The 14,394-nt window shown below is 41.2% G+C and overlaps 2 protein-coding genes across 4 annotated transcripts in view; one reads left to right on the forward strand and one right to left on the reverse strand.

Moving 5' to 3' along the window:
• The window catches only part of CMSS1 (cms1 ribosomal small subunit homolog), a 224,108-nt gene that overhangs the window by 62,444 nt on the left and 147,270 nt on the right, over window positions 1-14,394 (reverse strand). The window lies entirely within an intron of this gene.
• The window catches only part of FILIP1L (filamin A interacting protein 1 like), a 187,528-nt gene that overhangs the window by 29,371 nt on the left and 143,763 nt on the right, over window positions 1-14,394 (forward strand). The window contains exon 2 of one of the 2 annotated variants that reach the window (XM_054270286.1): window positions 12,703-12,939. The gene's annotated coding sequence lies outside the window, so the exon portion shown is untranslated. The remainder of the gene's footprint in view (window positions 1-12,702; window positions 12,940-14,394) is intronic. The other variant, XM_054270287.1, reaches the window with a different exon arrangement.

Below are 14,394 nucleotides of genomic sequence, written 5' to 3' on the forward strand. Positions count from 1 at the left end.
GTTCAAACCCCAATTTAGATTGTATCTGCCTCATCAGATTTCCCCTTTGGTGATACCTGAGTAATTAGTTTTATTTTCTCCACACAAGCCTGTTTTTAACATCTTTTTCCTAATTGAACTGCCACAAGTTTTTCAAATAGCGGAAAAGTCAAGGTAGCAACTTGTTTTGGGGCAAGGGAACTGCTTTTAATTTTAACTTTTAAAAATGCATTATATATATGATATATGGGTCATCCAAACTAGCAAGACTTTAAAATTCAGAGGAAAGTAACTGTGATTAACAGATGGTTTTACAAGAGCAGTGGTGAACAAAACCTAGCCACTAGGCAAATTCTAACAAGCCAAACTGACCAATGTAAAGGAAAGAGGTGATGGCATCCAGCTGCTAAATAAGCACCACTTTTAAAAAGTTTTTTTAAAAAACAATCTTTGGAATTTATTGCCAGATTTTATTTGCATATTTTCCACTGAATTTTATGATAATGTCCATCAAGAGATGAAAGTTGTCATGTTGTGTTACTGTTCCTCTTATCCAAGTATTTTGGACACTGATCACAGCATTATGAGGAAGGATATCCAAAACTCTAAGTCACAGGGGCATGTAAAGGTTATTAAAGGCCATTCTGTCCCAGGAGAGTGAAAAGGCTTCGAGGAAGCACAACTGGATGTCACTGCTTGTCAATGCTCAAAAAAGTCAGTTTGGCCATATAATTTCCTTTACTGTCTATGCATACCACTAGCTCAATCACTTCCTGCTCCGTACAAAATCTAAAAACACAGATGGTTACCAATCTCCAAAAAATTTCAGTTTGCATGTTCCTCATCTACTTGATTTTAGGTGGCTCTCAGTAGGGGAATGAGTAGAATAGGCCTGATCTGACAGTGCTGTCAGAAGAACTGAGGCTGCACAGCCCCAGGCTCCCAGGTGCTACCAGCAGCAAGGCTGAAAATGTGTTCTCACTAGAGAACACACAGCCCCTCCTCAGCTGAACAGGAAGGGGTCTCCTAGTCAGAATATGTCTGTTTTGTTGGCATACAAGTGTTCTCATTACGCATGTGTGTGTGTATTTATACCCACATATTTGTTTATTATATGTCCACACACAAAAGCAACACAGATTCCTTCAGCTGCTGGGCTCAGAGTCTGCCCAGTAGCCACTCCTGGATCCCAGTGCTCCCAGCTGCTGGCACCTGGACAAACAAGCCCACTCCAGCTGCTGGCATAGACTGCTACACATATATCCAGGTACCTCCAAAAAGTTCTCATTGACTCATCTTGATGGGTTTCAGATCTGGACTCTGGGACTGTGACTCTCCTCAGACAGTCCTGGAAAGGACTCCAGACCTGGTGTCCCTTCCTTTGTATTTTCAGTTAGTTTTCTGCCTGTCATTGTGTCCCTGTGCTCCTCTGGGCCTGCTGAGGTGGGACTTTGGGGGGCTGATGGCTCCAGTGGTGGCCTGGGAGGAGTCCAGGGCAGAGTAGCAGTTGGGATCCTCTGTTTGCCTTTGTCTGTGCTTACAAAATATAGCAGATTGTCCCATCCTAGAGAGACCTGGCAATTAAAATGCCCTGTCCCACCTCCAGATTTCTTTTCCTTTTCAATTAATTTATTTTTGTGTAATTGGTGAACATCTGCTCTTCCTGCTGAGCATTTGGTATAATTTAGAGGAAGAATGAAAGGCATCTGTATTGGAAGCACAAACAGAGGCACTTCATTTCAGACAAAACAATCCTCACAGAGAGCATGAAAATAAACTCCAAACAAATGCAAAGGTGAATTTTCCAAATGCCAGTCTCCCTCACTTTAGGAGATGCATTGAGCATTTGTGTGTGATTTTTAAAAACTTTTATTTTACTATCAGGCAAAGAACTCCATAAACCTCATTCAACATTCGCCCTAACTGTGGGTACCTTCAGGCTGGTCCCACCCAGAGCTCCCAAGCTGGCTTTGCCACACAGGATGCTTTCAGCTGGTCCCTTGGGAGGAGAGGAGGAATGGTGGCCAGCACAGCAGACAGGCTGCCCTGGCCCACGCAGGCAGAGCTGGGCTGGCTGACCACAGCCCTGCCAAGAGGTATTTCAGCTTTGTGACCAAGCACTGCAGGCAGCACTGCCCTTGTGGGGAGTTGCTAAGTATTTCAACCAATTCTTTCCAAGCATGGGGAAAATTACTGCTGCTTATGTAATCTGTCTTTTGCCAAATGGGAATCTGGGAGCTCAGCTGAGCTGACGTTAGCATTTAAGTTAAGGAGCCAAAACATTTTCCACTCTGATGCTCTTTTGGTTTGCACCATTGACTACAGATTCTGCTAAGAAGTTACATCACAGTCTTAAAGGTCAACTACAGCATTAGGATCAAGCAAGGTGTTTTGTTTGAATACAGGGACATCAGGTTGTACATAACAAAAGCAGCAGCATTGAAGTGGGTAACCCCCACTGTGTGGCACTTGGTTATCCCCTGTGACAGTGGCTCCCAGACACACCCCAAATGTCTTCAGACAACATTCCCACCTTGTTTCTTAAACTGGAAACTTATTTAACCTCTTAATTGTCAGCACATAATTGCATTGATTTACACTCACAGTCTGTTTGTAACATATCCATTGAAGAAGCTGAGTTCACAGTTTTTATACCACTTAATATAAACATGTGTCATGGAAAGAAGATGTATATGCCAAGAGAAGAAAACAGAGACAATTAAGAAGGATCTCTCTCAACCAAAACAACATACTGATTAATTGAAAGCCTGTTTCATAATTTGTCAGGAAATGGCAGCAAAGAGTATCAATTTCAAAATAATAAGCATAAAATAAATACAGAAAACCAACTGAAGGAAGTCTGTTATGGAAGTCTTTTACAGCAGTAATAAACCCCAAATCCTGGAAAACTTTAAATGGTTCAAGACCACATGTTCTTACCAGATATAAGAGCTGGCTTGTAAACTGCATATGAATTAAGAACAAAACAATGGTAATACTCTTCAGATTACATCTGTGATGAGAAATGGCTCATCCAAAAAGAGGATGCCAACCTACCTGCCACTCCTGTAACTTGAATTTGGGTCAATTCTTACTCTCAGTCAAGTTTCTGCTAGCTTGAATGAGAGTTGCTCATATTGATGCTCAGAAAACCAATGTCTCAAGTTTAGAAACATAACTCTTGTATATGTACACAGGAAAAACAGTATCTTCTGTGCATCTCATGGAACCTTAACAGAAAACAAGCCATGAGGGCAAACTGGTACAGACAGGTGTGACAGAAATCATGAGCTCCCTCTTCTGTAAATACCTTTGGTTGGCAAAGCATTTCTTTGCCTTTTTATCTACTAAGGGATGACTTCAGCAAGGTTAATGAAACAGCTGAAAGGAGCAATACTGTTTTTAACTGTTTTTAATTCAAAAGCCCCTAAACACGGTCCAACAAGAAGCAAATTCAACTAAACAGACAGGTGGGTGTTTTGTGTATCCCTCTTCCCTAATTAAATTTCAGATGCCTCTGAAAGGAGAAGGAAAGGATATAAAAGTGGTGCCATCCTCAAACCAGCCTCTGACTGTGTCACTGCTGTAACTGAAAGGGTTGAATTTTTGTCATTCTCAAACCCAGCATCCTGTAATAGCAGAAAATGCTTTTACAATTTTCTTAATGCATTGCTAATAAACTTGATGAACAGGTCTACCACTCTCTCATGACTCAGCATCAGTCAAGTTTGTTTTGGTAGCTATGGGCTTCTTCCCTTTCACTATTTCCTCCAAACCTGATCTGTATTATCAGCTATTTTAAAAAACAAACAAGAAAACCCTAAAGAAACCCCCCACAAAAGCAAACAAATAAACCAAAAAGGCAAAGCCAAAGAGATGTAAAGACAAACCAGGTTTGCTTTACTTGATCTAGCTAACCACAACACAGCAATATGAAAATTCTTTCTTCAATACCATACTCCCGCTGAATGCCACATGTAGGGGGAAGAATAGGAGAGCCTTGTGACACTTGCAGGCTCCTCAGTGCAGTTTTCTGTGTGATAAACAGCCCCATGGCAGCCAGTAAAGCTGATTCTCAGAGAGCCAACGACAGGTGTCATCAAAGTAACAGGAACGCGCAGCAGGGAAAAACCGCGGCTCAACGCCAGGGTCAGTGCCTCGGGCTTGACTCATTTCTGGTTATGCCAACACACTTCAGATTGTCACAGTTACTTTGAAAACCCTACAGCCTCCCTAAAATTATTTCTGTAATAGCAATAAACTGGAGTACAGCGAGATTTGATTCCAATCAGTGTGATGACAATCTCACTAAAAAAAGAGAAAACATGAGGAAAACAAAGGAGAGATGGTTGATCTTGGCTATGGCTGCCACTGCTGTTGCTTTGCTGCACTTTATTTTAAGTAAAGCTGCATTTTTAAACTCTGACAGAGCTCAGTAAAATTTAGTAGCTATAACTTACCATTAATCTTGGTTAGATTCTCCATCACCTGAAGTCCTTAAATCAATTTTGGGTACCTCCCCAGAAGATAAGCTGTAGCTCAGCCAAGTTTATTGAGCTGTATAAAAATCTAATAGATTAGGCTCTCTGGTTTGTGTTTTTGTAAGATTGCAACCATGACATAATGTCTCTAACCTTAAGTATCCACTAGGCCACAGAATCCAAAATTCAAAGGCTGTAAGTGGGATCTGTTGACTCTAGTGCACCAAAGGTGGGCACGTAAAACATCACATGACAAACAAGAAAAAAACAGTGCAGTAACTCCAACATTGGCAACTTTGGTGAAGTACGGAAAATTACTGCACACAGTAATATGCTGCAAATACAGTGCTGAAAATAAAATTCACATCTTATAACAAGGCAAACAACTACAGAACATATCTGTCTTACCAGTGCCATGGCAACTGTAAAATAAAACACATACACTGACCTGAAATAGTAGCAACTTCCCGTTAAGAATATTGCTTATAAGGGAACAAGCAAGAGCTGACTGACCACATATCCATAAAAGCTGGGAATGTTTTCTGTTTCCAGAAAGTGTTTCAATGCCTTTACTATTTTTACCAAAATAAAAAGAAACCAAAACAACCAACCAAAGAAAAAATTAAGAAAGAAAGAAAGAAAAAAAGATAAAGTGGGTTTGTCCCTGATTTTACAGTCCCCAAGTACATGAAGCTAACAAACTGAACATATGCACACTTCAGGGACTTTCCATAATCCAAACCATCCAGTTTCCACTTGCCTCAGAATGTGCTGATAAAAACAAACTCCCTTAACCAGACCCTGATCCCACAGGCTGACCTAACCCTTACACACAAGCATCCCACTCTTTTGTCTCACCAAAGAGACAATGACCTGCTCACACAAGTAGGCTGACAAAGTAAAAAAGGAACAGCTGCATCTGCCCAGCCAGGGATTAACTGGCATTTCAGCCCTGTCTGTCCACTGAACAGCTTTCACATTACTAAGATTCACCACTTTAATGCCATTCACTCCAGTGAATTTTTAAGAAATGCTATACACAATTGGATAGACCTGTAAGAAAGGTTCTACCAGGTTGATTGGAGACTCTTTCCTAAAGAAAATCTTGCACAGGATGTTTCACAACTGTATATCAGATATTGTCCCTTATCGCTGCTGGCAGATTTCAAAAGGGAGAAAAGTCCTGAAAAGAGCAAACTCCTAAAAATCTGGTAAAAAATCAATGCAGAGAAAAGAGACTATAATCAGAGTGTGTCAGGAAAAGGCCCCCAAAGGTGAACAGTGCCATTGTCAGTCTTATTTGGTAGTACAGCACCAAAACAGCCTCTGAGTGGATGTGGCAGACAATGGCTATTGCCCAGTGTAGTATTCAGTAAGGAGAACAGTGTGGAGTTGATGTATCCAAGCAGAAGAGGATACACATCTAGTCATTATCCTATTTTCAAGCCACAAAGAGTTTGCATTTGCTTGTTTAACCATAATATATTTTTTCTATTAGCAAATGACTGTGTATGTATGTTCACAAGTTCTCCATATCTGAGCAAAAATTCAAAGTAGAACCTCCTGCCTAGAATCAAGTATCATTTACCATCTCCTACAATAAATCTAACTGTAACAGAAATAATCTTACATACTGCAGTGGACATTTAAATATTGTCTAGCAAGCAAAAATAAGAGCTAATACAGATCCTCACATATACCCCTTCATGTCTTTACTGTGACTAACACAAAAGTCTGATTTACAAGTACTTCATAAATTTGTGAAAACTAACATGGAAACTGTTCTGCAGCTCAGTGACCTGTTGGCACCAACTCAACGCAAGTGCTGCTCACACTGTCCTTCCCAGCAACACAGGCCTGTGAGCCACCAAATGGGAAGGGAAAACAGCAAAACAACAGGCATGCTTTTGCATTTAATAACCAGAAACAGTTTGGACTACGCTATAGACTTTGCTATTCTCTACCCTGTTCACTGACTTTCTAAGAGCTCCCATTTAAACACATAGAATAACTTCTCATGAACTACTTAATCCAGTTCCCCAACCTGAAAGTCCTAACAGCTGCTGCTGTTTGAAGCATCCAGAACATTACTTGCATATACTTTGTAAAAATGGCATTTGCTAGTAAAAGCAAAGCTTTTAAAGCTTAGGGGAAATAGCCTTGGGGTTTTCCCCTTCTGAGAGCTTAAAGTTTTATGAGTGAACCTAAAGGACTGCCAGACTTCTAAAGTGACAACACATTACAAAAAAATTTCCTATGTGTTTTGCAAATTTGAAGTCAGCCACATTTCACTACTGACATAAGGGTTTTTAATATCAGCTCTAATGAAATATAATTCTCCAATGACATAACTGTGAAGTACAGCATTTTCATTTCACTAGCTGGCAGAGAGGTTTTGGCCTTATTATTATTATTATTTCTTATGTAGAGCCAAAAGTGTTCTAGGCCCTGCACAGACATGCCTAAAGACAAAACCTTTTCCTTGTATCTGCTGTAAACACAGAGACTGCAGCATATTCAGCTTTACAGAACAGGTCATGCATTTTCACACCACTGCTATGGCAAAGTCATATGGTAGGACGTGGAAATAAGACAAAAATGTAAGAAATAGTTTGCTTTCATCTTCTCTACAGTTTCACTAAATCTCTTTGGGTAGGATTGGATAGTTTCTGGTTTGGGAGAATGTCACTGTTAATTGGAAAAAATCCTACAGTCAATGAAGAAATTCCAGCCATCATCATAAAAGCCTGAGGGGAGGGGGGCACAAACTGAGGGTTAAAATGATAGTCTTATTTTTAAATCTGGTTCTTCCTGAGGTCACAATTCCTCTGCTGCACGAAAGAGGTGTTTATTTTAGAACTGATACGTGCACAGCTCACAACAGTTTAACCACACACCAATAAAAATTAAAAAGCTCCTGTTTGCAAATGACCGAATTGAAAAGAACTCTGCCCTCCCTAGACCCTGAACACCCAAGAAACAGGGATGACAGAAAAAGCTACACTTATCCCATCAGGGCCTACACCCCCTGATGAATGAGATGAAATTCAAGCAAGTCAGAAAGAGACTTGTCTACTCCAAAGTCCCTGAGTAGCTGGTAGGAGCATCTGACACAGCCACTTTGTTCTGAATTTGTCATGAGAACAAGCAACAACAGTAACAATGCTGTACTCACCCCTTCACCTACAGATCCTCCTCAATGCACATCTCTTCAGGTCCCCATGGTGTTACCTGGGACAGAAATTGCCTCAGTTTGGCTGTTGCCTGCATGCTGTGCTTTGGGATGGAGCAGTGACCCTGGTATCACCAAGTCCCAGGGGATACTGACCCTCCAGGGACATCTCCACACACAGATCCAGCTCCAGCTTCAGAAAGAATTTGGAAGGGGTATCTCATGGCATAGTTCACAGTAACAAGTCCAGGCCTGACCTGCTAAAACACACACAGAAGGGATAAGCCATACTGACAGGCACAAAGGGGACACCTCTGCTGTGGCGACATCTCCTAGTGGCTGTCATGAGTGGAAGGTGACAGGACACAGTCTCTTTGCCACAGGACTGATGCACACTCAGCTTGAAAAAGAATAAGAATTCAGTACATTAAATTGAAAGGTGGAGAGAAAAGCCTTCAAAAACATGCTAAAGGGCAGATGGCTGGTGAGAGTTAACAATAAGGTTCATTTGTGGGGTTCATTTGCCAGCTTCTTGTATAAGTCTTGAGATAACACCTTGTTGGATTCATAAAACACAAATGCACTAGATCAGCAGCAATTTCCCCTTTGGACTGGACTCTAATCAGGGTATCTTGGTACCCTTGCCCTCCTGTTGCATCTTTCTGAAATCCCAAAGCACATTTTAATGGGGGTTTGCAGACCCTGAACTGCAGTCTGAACATGATTTGAACTCTCAGTGAACCACTGACAGCTGCACCTAACTTCCATTTGGGGCTACAGCAGAAGCTGAAAAAAAAAATCATGTTTGATTTTTCTACTTTGGGGGGCAAGTGAGGAGAACAGTCCACATAATGCATTATGGCGCAGCCTGCAGTGGTGGTGGCTGTCTCTTTTGGTGCCTCAGCTCATTTCTGTACAGACAGCTATGCAGGATGAAGTAAGTGTTATCCTTCAGCTTCTCTAGACTGCTGACAAACATTACACTGGTCTCCAACACTGATGGAACACAGAAGAGAAAACACAGAGCATGACTTCCCAAAAACGGGCAAAACTTTGGTCCTCTCTGGAGGACACTCTGGGAAGAGGCAGAGAATAAATGGGGTCAGAACAGCCTTTCCCAGCTCCATGCAACCAAGCACAAATCAACAGCAACAGAGGTGTTACCTCTGAGGGGCTGTGTGAAGCTTGCAGCAGACAGCAGAACAGCAGGGGAAAAACTGCAATGCACATCTGCTCTGCACAGCCAAGAGATCACAGTCAGGACTAACACGCTTGCTGGAAGCTTGGCCTCACAAGGGAGAGAATCAACACCATGGAAGGGTGGCAGGGTTTGTCCCACTGTAAATGCTGGCATTTATAATGGAAACAAAGTGTCACCCGATGCTGTTGCAGACACTCACAGTTTGCTTTTCACAATGTCATGTAACCATGCTTTGTACTAAGATTTCATACAGTAGTAGTTCTTTCATTTAAGTAATACATTTTCTGTCTGTAGGAAATGGTCTCCTTTGACCATACCAAATAAGCTATTGTGCCACCAATCATATTGCCATGATCAGCTACCAACGTTTGTTTTAAGGCACTGCCATTTCTTAAGAGCTCTTACCTCTTTATTAAAGGACAATGCAAGTCTAAAACCAACAGAATACTCTTCCCCAAAAACAACATCCCTTTCCTCAAGCACTGAAGCAATAAATGGCATAGGAAGAAGAAAAAAATAATGAAATAGTTACAAAAACTATCTAAAGCCTCTGTCTACGAACTCAAAAAATGCTTTTTTTCACACAGTTCTAGAGTCCTAATATATAAAGTTATACTAAAGCAGTGTTAAATCCTCTACATCATCCACCCACACAAACAAAGCAGTCCCCTCCTACCCCTCCACAGCTTCCAGCCTCAAATATCCTGGCGTAAAATGATCAGACAAAATAGGTGACTTATGTTTTTATTGGTTCCTCCAGACTATGACGACATTTCCTAAAACACTGAGCCAGGAAACTATTAATGTCTCTGAAAAAGTGGAAAGGGTCAGGCTATTTTAAAGGATGTGTTTGCTAGGAGGCCTTTGTTATAGATGTATAGGCCACTTAATATTTGATTAATAAATAACAAAAGTGTTTCACATTCCCGTAACATTTCTAGCTAGAAGCTATATCGCGAACATATTTGTTACATTGTGTTACAAATATGTTCTTGTTTTTCTTGTGTTATGAAAGCATTACCCCTTTTCACCTTTCTGAGAAATAAAATAAGCGGGTTAATAAGCTTGCCTAAGATTTTGTAAAGTATTATATCCATTCCAAGATCAGAACTACCTACAGATTCATATGTGCTCCTAATCTCAGGCTTTTATTGGAGAGAGAAATGAAAATGGTCTCAGCTTATCACCATTATAATAATGAAAGACCTGGAAGATTTTCTAGATTTATTTCAGCTGTGTTGGCCTGCATTTGGCAGCACAAGGCAGGTCAGGCACTTGCAGGTGGGGTCAGGGATCCCTTTAAAAAGCTCTATGTGTGTTATATGTAAGCACTAAACCAGAGATACCAGTACTCTAACAGGAGCATAGCACAATGCAGGACAGAGAGATCCCACAGAGACTCCTCAAAGCTTTCTAGTTTTCTAGCACATACTACATGTACATAGCTCTTCATCTTGGCTGCTTTGTCAGTAGGTCTGGGAAATATCAAGGGAGACTTGCACAAAAGCCTCTGAAGTAAAGCTGCTCCAAAGACATCACCACTTCTTTTGTGGCCACACAATCTCACCCACAAACCCAGTTCTGATCCTGGCTGCACAAGAGTATGTGTGAAGGTCAGGTCCCTAATGCAGGAGTGCAAAGCAGATAGCACCACGTGTTTCCCACAGGAGAGCACTGAGGCATCCTAAAAGAAGTACAAATCACTCTGTTTTTACTGAAGTAAGGAAACTTCACTCTTCTGTCACATCTCAAACAATCACAGGGGGTGAGACGACAAACGCTGCAGGTAAAAATCCCACTATTTCACAGTGCCACCTCCTGGGCAAGCAAGACTGGAAAAACACCCTCATGTGTCCCTTCTCTACTGCAGCATCCAACATTTTAGTGTCACCTCCCAAGCTCTGGCAGGCCAGGCATTACCTCTGTTCTCAGAAGGCAGGCCATGAATACATGGAAAGAAGAGCAGATAGTTTACAGCTCTCCCCATGAAATGTGAACTGCAGCAATCCCACTCTTGAGTGAGGCTGTATCTGCATAGGCAAGCACCACACAAACCCACAGGATTAAGTTCACTCTGGGTTGCTGGCTAATCACAAATTAGCAATCAGGGCTTCCTTTCAACATCCAAACAGGAAATGGGAGTGGGGGAAGTGAAAGCTCAGTAATTTCTTGCATGTTAACAAGTTACATGAGCCACTCCAATAAAAAAGCTTTGCTAAGTGAACTTAAACCTAGCACACAGCCTGTCCCAAAATGGCAAGCATTTATCTTTAAAACCAAGCTGTGCATTTTGGAAAGACAACAGATGCAGACATTTAAATCAGCAAAATTTAATTTCCAGGATAAGAGGACATAAGCAGTGATCTGGAGGATCCTAGTTTATTGTAATCACTATTGTTGAGACTATAACCCCCAAACCCAAGGTAGTAATTCTGGCATTCCTCTTGAAATTTAGTGAGAAAACAGGATTAGAAGGGAAACATTTTACTTATCACAGACTGTTAAATCCATAATGGCCTCTGACAAAGGAGCAAGAAAATCAGCCCTAATGTTAGCTCAATTTCTTTCTGCTATCTTTTAGGAGTACTGTACTCTTTGGCTGTGCACACCCCATCATTTTTACTTGGCCACAAACAGTTAAGTGTCAGGAAAGCTGGGAAATAAAGTCCCTGTAAGACACTGAAAACCCTAAAATGCCTAAAGGAGCACAGGACTTTGAGGCCTCCATGTCAAGCACAGCAAGGAACATCTCTCCATCTTTCAGTTAAGAGATCAGAGCCCCTGGCAACTGGGAAAAGCCTGGCCCATAACACACTCCTAATTTGGTACTATCTTCACAGCAGGAGGAGGAAAAACAATTTTGTGCAACTGTCGAGCAATTCTCAAGAGTTCAAGGCAGATAAAAGGCCAGTTTCTTGGTTTGCCTAAAGATATTAAGACAGATTAGGGACAAAAGTAAGATGACTTAAATGGGTGGATGTAGACTGAAGTTTTGAGGGAACAAAACTGCAAGGTAGAATTCCTTGTTTTTTATTGAGGTACCCAATGAAAAAGAAAATTCTCTTGGAAGAACTCTGCAATACAGACAGATTATTTCAGTGGGCTGTATGAAGAACAGAACAGAAGCAAAGGAATTTGGAAAAGAAACCCTGCTGTCAATATAACCACTACACAATCTCATTATCTCCCAGAGATGCAAGCAAGAACAGACATATAGCATAGATAGTTACCATGGCCCACAATAAACTGGCTACAATAAATAAGAAGCTAAAATTGCGTGGGTGCATCCTCTGCATTATGGAGTGTGAAAGTAACTTTTTCCCCTACTTTCAGCAGTAGAGACATGGGCACACCTAAGGCAGCATTTACCATGAAGTGCTGCCAGTCATGAGCTGCCTCAATGTACTTGTAACACTGTGCACATAGCTGGAAATGCAGACCTTGCTGTGGACTCTTACATTGTTCTGAGCAATAAAAAAGGGGGAAAAGTCTATTGTACATGAACATCTGAATTTCTATCCTGGATCCTTCAGACTGCTTTCACAGTCAGCATTCCCTGTTTCCAAGGTGACAGGAGGCAGAGCAGATATTTAATCAGCCTTGGTTTTAGACCATCCATTTGCAAAAACTCTCCAGAAGAGTTCTGAAAGCTGAAAAGCAAGGAGTCTGTAAGGCAGCTGGGTTTGATGTTGGAGTTTTTGTTTTGTAAGACACAATCATTGGTAGGTATTACATCTGTCACTGGCAATACCAATAACTTCTTCTACAGTACTCGTATTGTGACCTAGCACTCCAACACTCCTGTATCACCTGTATCCAAGAATTTATTTCTGTGGTTTATTTATTTATTTATTCCACTTTTTTTTTAGGATGTTTGCATGCAGGGCAGCAATGCCACTTCCTACTACGTGATAAAGACCATGAGGACTTTGCAGGACTGCCACCTGCGCCATTGCCAACATGACGGCATCTGCCAGAACATTCAGGTTTCCAGCCTGTGATGCTCCAGCAGGTTAGCTGATCTTCACTTAACTTCTGTAGTACCAAATGCTTTTCCTTAAGCCAGAGACTTCCAATTTTCCTTCTCTCTACTTCCAGTGAGAGAGGTAAGAGTTTCCAGACAAGGTTTCTTTGGTAAGGAGTGCTGATGAACTCATACCTGCTTAACAGCTGTCACTCTATCAACAATCCACTCTCGAAAAATGGAGGAGGAATGTGCTTGAAAATGTGAAAGACAAATTATAATCTGTGTGCTCCTTGCTCTACATTCATGCAACATCCAAGGCTCACATGTGCCATTCACTTGGGTGTCTAAGGAAGGTTTAAGTTGTGACCAGTTTCTCTGGATCAGACACCAGGTAGCTGTTAAATAATATTAAGAATGATTTCACCATGAGATGCTTGTACTGGATCTCACCCAAAACCTTTATATATTACATATACTACTGTTTTGCTGCAAATGTGGTCTCAAAGCAAAGTAAGAACTTTGATGAATATATGCATGAGATCATCCAGAGGAGGAGACTGCATATTTACAGAGGTGTGGAAACACTTGACAAAATAGATTATCCTTTTCAGTCTGTATTCCAAAAAAAAGGTTTTCTTGGACAATGAACTCAGGAGTTTCCTGAGTTTTGTTCATGGAGGGCAACCTAATGGGTGGGACATCCGGCTAGGTGCTGCATGACCAAAAAAGTTAAAAATGAAAAATAATCAGCAGGACAGTGCAGAAAAGCCACAATTTGAAAATTTTCCTGAGGGTCACATACTTAGCATCTTTCAGGTTAGTCTCTGGGAATCCCTGACTCAGATGTTGAATTCTTGTGAGGAATATGATTGATCCTTGTGTGGAGTCTTCCTCTTCAAGGACGTGTTTCCAAAGGTTTTCTTTTTTTATGATGACTACTGGGCTCTGTGTTACACAAACAGAAGAATGACAAGGCAAGAGCAGACATGCTAACATTTCAATTTATATGGTAGCTGTAAATGCTTGTATAAGCTCAAAACAAGTGGTAGCCTTACTGAGGAGGCCTCCAGCCCTAGCAGCAGCTCATATATTTAGGTGGTGGTGGAAGGGAAGGGGCTCTTACTGCTTAAATCTTCAGCAGACTTTTAAAGTTTATTTTCATAGTCTAAAGGCTTGGGAAGGTAATGATAATTTGTCATATTCTTTAGAATACCACTGTCATTGTGGTCTTGTTATTTGCATGATTTTGTTCCTCTGTACCACAAACATACAAAAATTGGAAATATTTCTGCAATTGAGAGATTGCCTACAGAGGGAAGAGGAACAGCTGTGGAGATGACTGCTATAAAGATTATCAGCCTCCATTTACACCCCTTCAAGTGCAAGTGACAACTGTAAACTGTACCTAAGATTTGAGCAGATAACTGTGCCAGTTAATAGTTCACTCATGGAAGAAGATAAAGAAGTCTTTTGGTTTGCTGGTGCTCTCCCACACTCAAACTTTCTGTGCATATTCTCATCCCCAGCTGCACACAGATTTACAAAATAAGAGATGCTAGAAACTTGCTCTCCAGTCTGCAGGGATGGCTGAAGC

This window comes from Melozone crissalis, unplaced genomic scaffold (assembly GCF_028551555.1).
Source record: "Melozone crissalis strain CALT ecotype California unplaced genomic scaffold, PUWL_Pcris_2 ptg000009l_1, whole genome shotgun sequence".
In the NCBI taxonomy this organism is placed as follows: Eukaryota; Metazoa; Chordata; class Aves; order Passeriformes; family Passerellidae; genus Melozone; species Melozone crissalis.